Source organism: Helianthus annuus, chromosome 11 (genome assembly GCF_002127325.2).
Source record: "Helianthus annuus cultivar XRQ/B chromosome 11, HanXRQr2.0-SUNRISE, whole genome shotgun sequence".
Classification (NCBI taxonomy): Eukaryota; Viridiplantae; Streptophyta; class Magnoliopsida; order Asterales; family Asteraceae; genus Helianthus; species Helianthus annuus.
The window spans coordinates 120,177,082-120,193,746 of record NC_035443.2 but is presented as its reverse complement, the minus strand read 5'-3'; positions in this window follow the sequence as shown (position 1 = coordinate 120,193,746).

Sequence of the window (16,665 nt, the reverse complement as noted above, 5' to 3'; positions counted from 1 at the left end):
CTCTCTCATAACATGTATGTCTGTAGGGAGGGCAAAATCGGAATTATATTTTGAACAGGAGGCGAAATCATGATTTTAAACTGAGAGCAAAATCATAATTTTGAGCTAAGAGGAAAACATAATTTTATTTTGAACTGTGTGAAAAAACGTAATTTTGAGCTGAGGGCAGAATCGTAATTTTGAGCTAGAGGAAAAAACAACATTTTATTTTTAACTGGGGGCAAAAACGTAATTTTAAAAGGAGGGCGAAACCGTAATTTTAGACTGGGAACAAAATTAAAAAAGAGTTTTTGAACCGAGGACAAAAGCATATTTTGAGCTAGGGCAAAATTATAATTTTATTTTGAGCTGGGGCAAAAACGTAATTTTAAACGAAGGACGAAAGCGTAATTTTAAACTGGGAATAAAATTAAATAAAAAATGAGTTGGTCCAATAGAGAAGTGACAGGCAGCTATTAATTTTGAGCTAGGGGGAAAACATAATTTTATTTTGAACTGGAGGCAAAAAAGTAATTTTGAGCTGAGGGCAGAATCGTAATTTTGAGCTGGAGGGAAAAACAACATTTTATTTTGAACTGAGGGCAAAAACGTAATTTTAAACGGAGGGCGAAACCGTAATTTTAAACTGGGAACAAAATTAAAAATCAGTTTTTGAATCGAGGGCAAAAGCGTAATTTTGAGCTAAGGGCAAAATTATAATTTTATTTTGAGCTGGGGTGAAAACGTAATTTTAGCTAGGGGCAAAATTATAATTTAATTTTTTATCTAGGGGCAAAACCGTAATTTTAAACGAAGGACGAAAGCGTAATTTTAAATTGAGAATAAAATTAAATTAAAAATTGGTTGGTCCAATAGGAAAGTGCCAGGCAAGCTGCCTGGCACTATTCCTTTTAGCTTGTAAATGTATATGTAGGATAATTAAATTAAACTAGGTTTAAAAAAGTTCGCCGCGTTGCGGCGAATTTCTGTTGTTATTTAGTCTGTGTTTACATGTGTTTTGAAATCACTACGAGCGCGTTACGAACGGAACTGCTGACAAGAATAAAAAGAAAATGTATAAAAAACATTAAAAGATAACCGAAAGATAATCAACCAAAAAAGTTGTATGGTAACGATGTTGTTCGTATGAAACCCATGGTCAGAGATGAGCAAATGGTTCCAGGTACTGGTACCAAATTTACCGAACGGAAAGATCTTAAGTACCAATTCGATACCGACTTTTGGCGTTCCTGGTACAGGTTCACTACCGTTTTTACCTTCATATACCAGTATCGTAACCGGTATTTTCGGTATCAGTACCGATTCTGTATCGGTTGACACCGAGCTCATCCCTACCCTTGAAAAAATAAAGAAAAAAATAAAAGTTGAAGAAAATCAACAAAAAAGTTGTATGATACCGTTGTTCGTACGGTACCCGTGATTAGGGATGAGCAAATGGTACCGGGTAGCAGCACTGAATTTCCCGAACCAAAAGATTTCCAATATCAATTCGGCACCAACTTTTGGTGTTTTCTGTATTAGTGTCGGTTTTTACCTTCATGTACCGATACCGAACAGGTCCGTACCGATATTTTCGATACCTGGCTCGATACCGGTTGACACCAAGCTTATCACAACCCGTGATATTAAAAAAATGATTAAAGTTAAAAAGTAAAGGAAATAACTATTATTATAATATTAAAATAATAAAAATATTAAAATAGTATATATTATTATAGTATTAAAATTACTATTCATTAGCTTTTATTTTTAATATATAATAGTTAAATTTCCGTCCGCGCGTTGCGGCGGGGACCAAATGACTGCAAAACGCGTGTCAGTAACGACAAGCAGATACCGAATATCAAAACATAAATAAAAATGTCGTGAAAGGATAGTCAATCCGTCCTAAAAAAGTGATTTTAAATAACCTAATATATAATAATAGGACCCACACGTCCTACACGTTGGAAATTTGGTTGTTTTTAGTTCAGTTATTACAGTGCTAACACGTTAAAATACGGATGAGCTCGGTACCTGTAACGGCAACGAAAGTACCGATCCGGAAAATCATCGAAATTAGGTACCGGCACCGAAAATGCTCGATACAATACGGTATGGTATTTGAAGGTAAAAATCAATAAATATAGGTATGGTGCTATACCGATGTCGAACCGAAAGTAATGATTCTGAAAACGCCAAAAGGTGGGTACCAAATTGGTACCGAAAATGATTTGGTATAGTAAATTTGGTACCGATACAATACCGGTTTGATTACAGGATTTGATACGATTTTCTCATCAATAATCTAAATATCCTAGTTAATTTTACATGCTACAATTCATTCATTACGTAAAAAAACAAAAAATAAAGCAAAATAAGTTGTTGTGTATATAAAACCTCATTCAAACGAAATACAGTTTACTTACTGTGTGTATGAAAAGTAATCTAAACTGTGCAATTACTTGCATTGCTACGTTGCTATAGGATTTGATGAACTCGGTACCAACCGGTACCGAAAATACCGTTACCGAAATCCGAAAAAATGGGTACCGGTACCGAATATATCTGGTACAGTAATCGAAAATACTGTTACCGAAATCCCCAAAAGTGGGTACCGGTACCGAATATACCAGTACCGACCGGTACGGCACCGGTATTTGAGGGAAAAAACCGACGAATACCGGTGCCGAACCGGCACCGAAAATACGCCTTGTTTGATACACTGGGTACCGGTACCGGTACCCAATGCCATTTTAATTCAAATCTATTTTTATTACAATATATATATATTTTTTATTGAGTACTGTTCATTCAGTTTACTTTTTAAAATACTAGTTGATAGTTGATTTTCCGCCCGCGCGTTGCGGCGGGGACCCAATATCTGCAAAACGCATGTCAGCAGCAGATACCGAATATCAAAACATAAATAAAAATGAAGTGGTTAGGATAGTCACTCCGTCCTAAAAAACGATTTTAAATAACCTAATATATAATAATATTACCCACACGTCCTACACATTGAAAATTCGGTTGTTTTCAATTTAGTTATTACGTGCTAACACGTTAAAATATGGATGAGCTCGGTACTGGTAACGGCACCGAAAGTACAAATTCGGAAAATCATCGAAATTAGGTACCGGCACCGAAAATGCTCGGTACAATACGGTATGGTATTTGAAGGTAAAAATCAATAAATATAGGTATGGTGCTAGACCGGTGTCGAATCGAAAGTAACGATTCTGAAAACGCCAAAATGTGGGTACCAAATTGGTAACGAAAATGATTTGATAATAGTAAATTTGGTACCGATACGATACCGGTTTGATTACAGGATTTGATACGATTTGCTCATCAATTATATAAATATCCAAGTTAATTTTACATGCTACAATTCATTGATTACAGAAAAAAGACAAAAAAGAAAGCAAAATAAGTTGTTGTGTATATAAAACCTCAATTAAACGAAATACAGTTTACTTACTGTGTGTATGAAAATTAATCTAAACGGTGCAGTTACTTGCATTGCTACGTTGCTACAGGATTTGATGAGCTCGGTACCAACCGGTACTGAAAATACCGTTACCGAAATCTCCAAAAGTGTGCACCGGTACCGAATATACCTTGTATGTACGGTACGGCTCAGTACTGGTACGGCACCGATATTTGAGGGTAAAAATTGGTGAATACCGGTGTCGAACCGGTACCGAAAATACACCCGATTTGGTAAAAGCGGATACCAATACCAGTACCCAATACTATTTGTTCATCCCTTAATAAAGTTACTGTTCATTCACTTCTAAAATTAATATATAAGTAATAGGTAATATATAATATATAATATATAATATTCATTAGCTTTTATTTTTAATATATAATAAAAGTATTAAAATACTATATATTATTATAATATTAAAATTACTATTTATTAGCTTTTATTTTTAATATATAAATATAATAGTTGATGCCCCGCCCGTGTTGCGGAGCGATGGCCGAATAATTCTCAATCAATTAAAAAAACACTATTATAATTTTGCTAGGAAAAAAACTAAAACGATGATAAGAACGCAATTTTTGGCTCAGGGTAAAACTGTATTTTTTCAGGACTAATGAGCGAGTGTTAGTCAGCTCCTTGAGACGGAAAAAAATTAAATCGAGTCAACCAATTAAAAAAAACTTTTATAGTTTTGCTAGAAAAACTAAAACAACGGGAAAACGTAACTTTAAACTGAGGGCAAAATCATAATTTTATTTCAGGGATGAAATCGTAAATTAAATGGATGGGGGAGTGCCAGGCAGTTGCCGGCATGAGTATAATTTTACACTGGGGGCAAAATTGTAATTTAACCAGGAAAACAAACAAAAACGATGGAGAAAATATAAATTTAAGTTGAGGGCAAAATCGTAACTTGGCTGTGAGAGAAAAAAACTAACGGCAAAACTGTAAATTTAAGCGGGGTAAAATCGTAATTTTGAACCGAGGGCAAAATTGAAATTTTTAGCTGGGAGCAAAAGCGTAAATTTATTTTTAAGTGGGGGTAAGAACATAATTTTGAACAGATGGCAAAATCGTTATTTTAAGGAAAAAAACATAATGGCAAAACTGTAAATTTAAATTGGGCAAAATCGTAATTTTAAACTGAGGGCAAAATTGAAATTTTTAGATGGGAGCAAAAGCGTAAATTTATTTTTAAGTGGGGGTAAAAACATAATTTTGAACTGTTTGCAAAATCGTAATTTTAAAACAGGATAAAATCATAAATTTGTTGGGACAATAAGGAGTGCCATACATGACTATAAATATAAACGGAGCAAAATCGTAATTTGAAAAAAAAAGTTTTTTATGGGTGGCATGTGGCCGCCCAAGTCAACCAATCCCAGCAAAACACTATTGCCGGCCTACTATTCTCCCACTTTAAGTTTGTATGGTTGAATAACTAGTGGATTTTCCGCCCCGCGTTGCGGCGGGGACCCAATGACTGCAAAACGTGTGTCAGCAACGGCAAACAGATACCGAATATCAAAACATAAATAAAAATGACAGGGTAAGGATAGTTACTCCGTCCTAAAAAAAGCGATTTTAAATAGCCTAATATATAATAATAGGACGCCACACGTCCTACACGTTGGAAATTCGGTTGTTTTCAGTTCAGTTATTACGGTGCTAACATGTTAAAATATGGATGAACTCGGAACCGGTAACGGCACCGAAAGTACCGATCCGGAAAATCATTGAAATTAGGTACCGGCACCGAAAATACTCGATACAATACGGTATGGTATGGTAAGGGAAAAATCAATAAATACAGGTATGGTGCTAGACCGGTATCGAACCGAAAGTAACGATTCTGAAAATGCCAAAAGGTGGGAACGAAATTGGTACCGAAAATGATTTGGTATAGTAAATTTGGTACCTATACGATACAGGTTTGATTACAGGATTTGATACATTTGCTCATCAATAATCTAAATATCCAAGTTAATTTTACATGCTACAATTCCTTCATTATAGAAAAAGACAAAAAAGAAAGCAAAATAAGTTGTTGTGTATATAAAACCTCATTCAAACGAAATACTGTGTGTATGAAAAGTAATCTTAACGGTGCAATTACTTGCATTGCTACATGATTTGATGAGCTCGGTACCAACCGGTACCGAAAATACCGTTAGCGAAATCCCCAAAAGTGGGTACCGGTACCGAATATACTTGGTACGGTACGGTACGGTTCGGTACCTTCGGTACTGGAATGGAATCGGTATTTGAGGGTAAAAATCGGTGTCAAACCGGTATCAAAAATACACCCGGTTTGGTCAATCTGGCACCGGTACCGGTACCAGTAATATAAAAATAAATATTGTTGCCGAAATCCCTAAAAGTGGGTACCGGTACCAAATATACCTGGTATGGTACGGTTCGGTACCGGTCGGTACTGGTATGGAACCGGTATTTGAGGGTAAAAACCGGTGAATACCAGTGCCAAACCGGTACCAAAAATACACCCGGTTTGATAAATCTGGCACCGGTACCGGTACCCGATACCATTTACTCATCACCACTAATTACTGTTCATTCAATTCAAATTTTAATGTATAGGTTAATAGGGTGAGAGTTGGCTACAAAGTCCATTTTTCCTACAAAGTATACAAAGTCATAAAACACCACAATTTCAGCCATAAAACACACTCAAAACCTATAAATAACAAAGTGAAGATTACTAAAACGCCATGTTTGTGGGTTTTGTGTTGTGTTTTGGATGATAAGACTTTGATTTTCGAATAACCAGCATTAATGTGTTTTATGTTGATTATCATGTTGTGTTTTATATTCAAAGTTCTACGATGGTGTGTTTGAAGTTTTTATGGACTGTTAGGGTTTGGATATTGTGTTTTAGTGATCTTCACCCTGTTATTTGTGGGTTTTGAGTGTGTTTCATGGCTGAAATTGTGGTGTTTTATGACTTTGTACACTTTGTAGGAAAAATGGACTTTGTAGCCGAACCCCACCCTAGGTTAATAATAATAATAATAATAATAATAATAATAATAATAATAATAATAATAATAATAGTAATAATAATAATAATCATTAGCTTTTATTTTTAATATATAACAGGTTTAAAGAAGTTCCCGGCGCCGCGACAAATTTCTTTTGGTATTTAGTCTGTGTTTACATGTGTTTTGAAATCACAACAAGCGTGTTGCGAACAGAACTGCTGACAAGAATAAAAAGAAAATTTAGAAAAAAACAGTAAAAGATAACCGAAAGAAAATCAACTAAAAAAGTTATATGGTAACGATGTTGTTCGTATGAAACCCGTGGTCAGAGATGAGCAAATTGTTCTGCGTACCGGTACCAAATTTGCAGAACCGAAAGATTTTAAGTACCAATTCAGTACTGACTTTTGGTGTTCCTGGTACCGGTTCACTACCGTTTTTACCTTCATATACCGGTACTGTAACCGGTATTTTCGGTATCAGTACCGATTCTGTATCGATTGCACCGATCTCATCCCTACCCTTGAAACTAAAAAAGAAAAAAATTAAAAGTTGAAGAAAATCAACAAAAAAGTTGTACGATACCGTTGTTCGTACAGTAACCGTGATCAGGGATGAGCAAATGGTACCGGGTAGCCGCACTGAATTTCCCGAATCAAAAGATTTCTTATATCAATTCGACACCAACTTTTGGCGTTTTCTGTATTAGTGACGGTTTGTACCTTCATGTACTGATACCAAACAGGACCGTATCGGTATTTTCGATATCAGTACTGGTTCGATATCGGTTGACACCAAACTTATCCCAACCCCTGATATTAAAAAAAGGATTAAAGTTAAAAAGTAAATAAAATAACTATTATTATAATATTAAAATAATAAAGTATTAAAATAACTATATATTAACCTATATATTAAAAAGAGAAGTGAATGAACAGTAATAATAAATAGATATTAAAAAGAGTATTGAATGAAAAGTAATAAAAATAGAAATGAATGAATAGAATCGGGTACCGGTATCAAATTTACCAAACTGAGTGTATTTTCGGTATCCGTTCGGCACCGGTATTCATCGGGTTTTACCCTCAAATACCGGTGTCGTACCAGTACCGACCGTATCAAGCCGTACTGTACCAGGTATATTCGGTACCGGTACCCATTTTAGGGATTTCGGTAACGGTATTTTCGGTACCGGTTGGTACCGAGCTCATCAAATCCTGTAGCAACGTAGCAATGCAATTAATTGCACAGTTTAGATTACTTTTCATAAACACAGTAAGTAAACTGTGTCACACCCCCAAATTACCACCTAGGGCGTGTCCCTATTGGAGGTGCAACGATCCAACAAAGAGCCACCAATCATATCAAACACAAGTTATACTGTAATAAAATACCCAATTGAAAGAAATGTATCGTTTGAAAGTTAAACCAAAACCAAAGTACTGAGCGGAAGCATAAATGTAAAAGTGTGTAAACGTATCAAAACCAAATCAATGTAATCGTTTATTATGACCATAACCACTCCAGCAGCATCAGACGGCAAGCTCCCAAGTTCCTTCAATAATTACCTACAAGCATGTAAACAAGTGTGTCAGACTACGCTGGTGAGTTCAAGGTTTGTGTTTGTTTACCAAGTTGTGTTACCAGTCATGTGAGTAAAACAGTTTACAAAACGATATGTTGTTTGTTGCTAAGATGTTTGATGTTTCGATGTTGTTATTACTCGAGTACCGAATGGCCAATGATATGTGATTGCCAACCCCAATGCCTCTATCAAAGCATTGGTCATGTTTTAAGGTAATTAGTTCACGCCCGTTCCCCTTGAACGTCGTGAGGGTGCCAAACCTAATAGCGCTATCAACTAATAACCCCCGTTGCCCTACAAGCAACGTGCCGGTAGATGTAGTGGTCTTACAATGATAGAAAAACTGAGTACAATAACCAACATCCCGTTACCCATGCATTCCTCATCGGAACGTTACCCGTTAACCCTTCACTGGGATCCATGCTTGAGAAAAGAGCAATGAACTCACCTTGGTTTGCTCGGTATGATTATTCACGTATTCCAGTTAATCAATCAAACCCTATCGTGTTTACTAGAGTTAGTCAAATTCATGTACACGTAACATATGTGTTCTTTGTATTTATCATACAGGTTACAGTTAACAACACTTATGCAATTACACAGATCATAGCAAGCAGTTGAGTCTGACAATACAAGTTCATATCAAACTATATCACAAGTGGTTTAGTTCACAATTACCTTTAGCATTATGGCACAACATAACTTATTCACATAACAGAATGGCACTAGGGAGTTTGGGTCACACATTCAACACACATTATCTATAAAATCCAACTTATGATTATGGTCCCTATACCCTCTCGGCCTAATATATATAAATCCGAACCCAACACATTAAATCCCATTTACTATACATAATTAATAATTATTAATATGAAAGTTCCATCAACACACTAACCGCCCCATTGGACCTAATGCTCGGCCCACTAAACAATCAACACCTCAGCCACTCAACTCAACATAACAAAAGTCACATGCATATCATAACACACAGTAGCTGATATATTAAGAATGGGTCCTTTACTAATTGATTACACATGGCCGCCCCCCTTACATATTAGTCAAACCCTCATTCACATATTATTGGACCTTACAATACAAACATGTTTTGACTACCAACTGAATCTGATTGGACCGATCAAAAAGTGGCCGATCATAAAGCTGCCACATGGCTTTCTATTTGCTTCATGTGAATTATGTGATAACAATTAACAAGTTTATGCACAAATAACATCATCAACTTCGAACAGTGCAAGGATTTGATAAAGTCATGTTGTTCCACTTGAGTTAACCCAGCCGCCCCATTGGGCCGTTGTTCGGTCCATATATTGCATGACAACACAGCCCTTAATTAAATCAAATATTACTTGATACATATTTGACCACCGATTATTGATTCAACCAAAATAGATAGGTGTTAGCCATGTGCAGCCTATATTCACCCACACTAATTGCCGCCCATTTTCTCCAATCATACATCAATATGTAATTCATCTCATGGCCCTACTCATGCAAATAATAACACGTATAACATCATGCACATATCAATCCACACATATGACATAAATCCTAAACATATTAAACATGCAAGAACATATAATAATCATTCTTACATTCAAGATTCAACATACAATACACATAACCACAAGTATCGAATAAACACACTAACCCACAAACTTGCTCAACAAGCTGATGTTTTCGAAGGAGGGGATCTGCTACGGCCGCACGCCTGGCGTCTTGGGAGGTATAAAGTTTGTTTGAGTTTTATAATGATAACAATACGTATTCATATAGGATATTATTTTGGGGGGCGGTGATCATTTAGCCGATCATGGGCTCAAGCCCAAGTAACAATACATACGATATATATACGTTAAGTGGGCTGCCGAAAAATTAATGGTAAGGCTGCCACTATAAAGGTTGGGTTGTTGGGCCCATTTGGCCTTTGGGCTTTGGGAAGACGTGGCCCACATTACTTGCGGTCCAGAACAATCACTCCTCGCACATACCACATTTAACGAGTCTAATTCAAGCGCGACACAATGAAGGAAAAATAATGAGGAATTAATGAGGATTTATGATCGCGAAGTTAAACGAAACTAACCGTGAGAATTCGGGTTGTCACATCATCCCCAACTTGAAAGAAATTTCGTCCCGAAATTGGCAAGCGTCAAGTGTGAGAGAAACGAAGTGAGAAATCAGGATTGTTGCGGGTTCTGCTTAGTTGTGACATCATCCCCAACTTGAAGGAATTTTCGTCCCGAAAATTGATCTAAAACAATGGCTTGAAGTGAGTTCCGACGAACTCGATCTATAGATACTTTACAACGCCTGGGGGCTAATCTTGTGATCGGTGGAAATCATGGTATGGTGGTTAGTGTTTTGTTATATCAGTTGCCAATCAAAGAAACAGGGAATTAATGAGGTTCGTACAAAGAATCGAGCGGAACAGGGGTCCATTAAACATCCGAAGGATTTGGCCAGCAAATTTGTTGTCTAGAAGTAATTTCCAGTAGTGGTGCATGGCGGCATGGCACAACAGGGAGATTCGTTACATTGCGGTCGCGCGAGTGTATCATTTGTCCAAAACAAAGTTTGGTGGGTAAAGGTTAGTGTTGCAAAACGACAAATGCGTGTAACTGCGACTGCTTCACTTCTAGCGGCGGTGACAAGTGAAAGTGATAAGGTTCGTCTACAGGGATGCGTGGGTATAGTTCTCCTAATCCCGTGTTCGTTCGGAAGTTCCATCTAGCAATGCCATCACATGGTTAGCTCTATTGAAACAAGGGTGCACTGGAGGCCCTTGTGATCGGTCTAATTGGTGCATTCGGTACCGTCCAAGTAATGCCTCCCACTTAAATCCAATGACCACGGTTTCCACCGGAGGTTGTAGGTCGTGCAGTTCCTCTCCGTAACACCATCATGGTATATCACTGGATCATCGGTACCCTCGGATAGAAGCGATGCTCCGCGTGTTGTAGGGTTGGGTTTCAAAAGCTGCAAAGACGTTCTCCGATTTCATTTCTCAGGAATTCACAGCTCCCCGCTATGCTAAGGAGGTTGAAGTTGCGAAACCTTCGAAAATCCTGTGATGAAGCTGTGATAGTATCTAGCGAACCTAAGGGATTTCTGTTTCCCATAAGGAATCTGAAATTGCATCAGGTCAATCTGAAATTCCGCCTAACGATGTGGAAGTAAACCAGCTCACTCTTCAGAAGGCATGTCAGAAAATTCATGGATAAGTGGAAGACACTCGATCTTCCTTTCTTAAAGTGGCGAATCGGTGACAAGAGCTAGTATAGAAGAGTAGCCCTTCCGTAGACACTTCTGGGCTTCCACGACTGTGACAATGCCAACAACGGCACCACTACGATGATCTTAAACTGATAAGGATTCCCCACTGGGGAGAGGGAACGCACGATTTTCTTTTTGCAGAGGATTTTCCGCTTGATACCTAGATAACCAAGTCCATGTCAACGACCATGTCAAAACTTACAAGAGTATTGCATCAACCAGTAGAGGCATTGCATCAACCAATAGGCACCGGGTAGTACAAAGGCCAGCGAGAGGTTTACCATAATTAAGGTAACTGTCGTAGAGTCAAAGATGTGACTCTTGTGGTGCAAGGGTGAAAAGAGGTAAGGTGACGACTCAGTCCAAGAAATATCCCTTAAACGATAAAATAAGAAATCCATTCAAATTAAACCATATAAGTCACTACATCGAATATTCGCAAAAGTTTTAATCACCATGATTGTTTATACGAAAACAACTGAAAGAAAGAAAAAAAAATAACTAGATAAACGATTGAAAGACGAGTCAGTCGTCCACGTCACCATCCCCGAGGTCACTACCATCATCATCGTCTCCGTCATTATCCGAGACCTCCTCTGGCTCTTCTTCCTCCTCTTCCGGCTCTTCCTCCTCCTCTTCGGGCTCTTCATCAGACCCTTCCGCCTCTGGTTCGGGAGGTGCCGGGACTGGGGCTGGCTCGGGTTCAGGTGCGGAGCGGGCTTCCTCCAACTGATGGACCCTCCAATCCATCATACCTATCCTTTCGGCATGCGAGTTAAGCCTTTCATGATCCACTCGAGCGTCTCTCAGTATCAGACCTTGTACCTCACGCCCTTTTAGGGCTTCTGCCTTCAAGTCAGTAGTCCTCCTAGTAAGTTCCTGTATCTGCTTCTCTTGAGCTTCCAAACGCCCTCCTTGGGTATCAACCTTTCTTAGTAATTTCTGATTTTGCTCCATTAAGACTTGGTTTTGTTCTATTAGAATCTGGTTATAATCTCGGAGGGCCTTACTCACAGCCGACTCGGCCTGAGCGCTGAGGGAGTTAACTGGTAGTGCATGCGTAGGTCGGGAGGACGACTCCCCGCCCTGTGCGAGTCTCTTCCTATAAGCAGCACGCGTCTCCATCTGACGCGGGGGTGAGTGAGTATCAGCGGGTGCCTTCCCTGGCGCCCGGGATTGGTCGGAAGATGCGGACGGTGTAGACATGCCTGTCGAGTTGATGAGGTAACGCAAGTTAAACGAAAGAATGCACACTCACAACGTTCCAAAAGAGGGTATTAACGCAGAAAGGAAAAAATGACAGAAAGAGTAAGCACACAAGGTTTCAATCAATAGTTGCTACGTCCGTTTCCTCGTCCACTCATGTTTCTATATATGGAAATGAACTAATTTAGGGGTCGAAAACGAGGAAAGTGTTCAGGTTTATCACGTTGAGAACGATTATCTACCATGTTCATACACAAACAGGGAAGAACCCCTCTTACACTCGTTAAGCCTCATTGGGATTTGCATGCACCACGCGTTATTATTATGTGTGCACCCATGATAATAAGGCGGTTTGCATGCTCCTCTCGATGCTTCTTAACTTATGTTTGAAGTTTCTCCCACCCCAATCAACACAAAACAAGCACTACCAACAAGATTAGGATTTACTAGATGTATGTGTTACGTTACACTATCAATGTGTCATGATGCCTACCATATCGTATCGTGCATGCTATAAATATAGTTTCTTTTACTAGGCATATAAAGCATAAGCTAACGAGGAACGAACCTTGCAGTCTGAAGCTGAGTGTCATGGTCATCGTTTGGATCAATTCGGTTATAGTCTGGTTTTATGAAAACGTTTTTAAAACCGAGTTCTCTATAACCAGTGGCTCTGATACCAAACTGTCACACCCCCAAATTACCACCTAGGGCGTGTCCCTATTGGAGGTGCAACGATCCAACAAAGAGCCACCAATCATATCAAACACAAGTTATACTGTAATAAAATACCCAATTGAAAGAAATGTATCGTTTGAAAGTTAAACCAAAACCAAAGTACTGAGCGGAAGCATAAATGTAAAAGTGTGTAAACGTATCAAAACCAAATCAATGTAATCGTTTATTATGACCATAACCACTCCAGCAGCATCAGACGGCAAGCTCCCAAGTTCCTTCAATAATTACCTACAAGCATGTAAACAAGTGTGTCAGACTACGCTGGTGAGTTCAAGGTTTGTGTTTGTTTACCAAGTTGTGTTACCAGTCATGTGAGTAAAACAGTTTACAAAACGATATGTTGTTTGTTGCTAAGATGTTTGATGTTTCGATGTTGTTATTACTCGAGTACCGAATGGCCAATGATATGTGATTGCCAACCCCAATGCCTCTATCAAAGCATTGGTCATGTTTTAAGGTAATTAGTTCACGCCCGTTCCCCTTGAACGTCGTGAGGGTGCCAAACCTAATAGCGCTATCAACTAATAACCCCCGTTGCCCTACAAGCAACGTGCCGGTAGATGTAGTGGTCTTACAATGATAGAAAAACTGAGTACAATAACCAACATCCCGTTACCCATGCATTCCTCATCGGAACGTTACCCGTTAACCCTTCACTGGGATCCATGCTTGAGAAAAGAGCAATGAACTCACCTTGGTTTGCTCGGTATGATTATTCACGTATTCCAGTTAATCAATCAAACCCTATCGTGTTTACTAGAGTTAGTCAAATTCATGTACACGTAACATATGTGTTCTTTGTATTTATCATACAGGTTACAGTTAACAACACTTATGCAATTACACAGATCATAGCAAGCAGTTGAGTCTGACAATACAAGTTCATATCAAACTATATCACAAGTGGTTTAGTTCACAATTACCTTTAGCATTATGGCACATCATAACTTATTCACATAACAGAATGGCACTAGGGAGTTTGGGTCACACATTCAACACACATTATCTATAAAATCCAACTTATGATTATGGTCCCTATACCCTCTCGGCCTAATATATATAAATCCGAACCCAACACATTAAATCCCATTTACTATACATAATTAATAATTATTAATATGAAAGTTCCATCAACACACTAACCGCCCCATTGGACCTAATGCTCGGCCCACTAAACAATCAACACCTCAGCCACTCAACTCAACATAACAAAAGTCACATGCATATCATAACACACAGTAGCCGATATATTAAGAATGGGTCCTTTACTAATTGATTACACATGGCCGCCCCCCTTACATATTAGTCAAACCCTCATTCACATATTATTGGACCTTACAATACAAACATGTTTTGACTACCAACTGAATCTGATTGGACCGATCAAAAAGTGGCCGATCATAAAGCTGCCACATGGCTTTCTATTTGCTTCATGTGAATTATGTGATAACAATTAACAAGTTTATGCACAAATAACATCATCAACTTCGAACAGTGCAAGGATTTGATAAAGTCATGTTGTTCCACTTGAGTTAACCCAGCCGCCCCATTGGGCCGTTGTTCGGTCCATATATTGCATGACAACACAGCCCTTAATTAAATCAAATATTACTTGATACATATTTGACCACCGATTATTGATTCAACCAAAATAGATAGGTGTTAGCCATGTGCAGCCTATATTCACCCACACTAATTGCCGCCCATTTTCTCCAATCATACATCAATATGTAATTCATCTCATGGCCCTACTCATGCAAATAATAACACGTATAACATCATGCACATATCAATCCACACATATGACATAAATCCTAAACATATTAAACATGCAAGAACATATAATAATCATTCTTACATTCAAGATTCAACATACAATACACATAACCACAAGTATCGAATAAACACACTAACCCACAAACTTGCTCAACAAGCTGATGTTTTCGAAGGAGGGGATCTGCTACGGCCGCACGCCTGGCGTCTTGGGAGGTATAAAGTTTGTTTGAGTTTTATAATGATAACAATACGTATTCATATAGGATATTATTTTGGGGGGCGGTGATCATTTAGCCGATCATGGGCTCAAGCCCAAGTAACAATACATACGATATATATACGTTAAGTGGGCTGCCGAAAAATTAATGGTAAGGCTGCCACTATAAAGGTTGGGTTGTTGGGCCCATTTGGCCTTTGGGCTTTGGGAAGACGTGGCCCACATTACTTGCGGTCCAGAACAATCACTCCTCGCACATACCACATTTAACGAGTCTAATTCAAGCGCGACACAATGAAGGAAAAATAATGAGGAATTAATGAGGATTTATGATCGCGAAGTTAAACGAAACTAACCGTGAGAATTCGGGTTGTCACAAACTGTATTTCGTTTGAATGAGTTTTAAATACACAACAACTTATTTTGCTTTATTTTTTGTCTTTTTACGTAATGAATGAATTGTAGCATGTAAAATTAACTTGGATATTTAGATTATTGATGAGCATATCGTATCAAATCCTGTAATCAAACCGGTATCGTATCGGTACCAAATTTACTATACCAAATCATTTTCGGTACCAATTTGGTACCCACCTTTTGGCGTTTTCAGAATCGTTACTTTCGGTTCGACACCGGTCTAGCACTATACCTATATTTATTGATTTTTACCTTCAAATACCATACCGTATTGTACCGAGCATTTTCGGTGCCGGTACCTAATTTCGATGATTTTCCGGATCGGTACTTTCGGTGCCGTTACAGGTACTGAGCTCATCCATATTTTTACGTGTTAGTACCGTAATAACTGAATTGAAAACAACCGAATTTCCAACGTGTAGGACGTGTGGGTCCTATTATTATATATTAGGTTATTTAAAATCGTTTTTTAGGACGGATTGACTATCCTTTTCACGACATTTTTATTTATGTTTTGATATTCGGTATCTGCTTACCGTTACTGACACGCGTTTTGCAGTTATTGGGTCTCCGTCGCAACGCGCGGGCGGAAATTAAATTAGTTATTATAATATTAAAATCACGATTTATTTATTAATATATAGTAATTAAATATATGAAGAAATTTTTTTCCATATTTAAGTGATCTTTAGTAAAAAAAGAAATATACCAACAATCTAAAATATAAATAATGGATTTGCGCCATAAGAGGTGTTGAATTTTTATCATGAAATACATGTACATATTTTTTGACACTCATGTATGATTGTGTGAGTGCTCACCTAAGCCTACATAGTTAGATTGATCATTTTTACCACATTAAAGAAGCATCGTAGTTAGGTGTTAAAAAAGGTTCTCTTCGTGGGTTGACGGGTCTGACCTGACTTCAACCCGACTTGAACCTAAAAATTATGTCAGA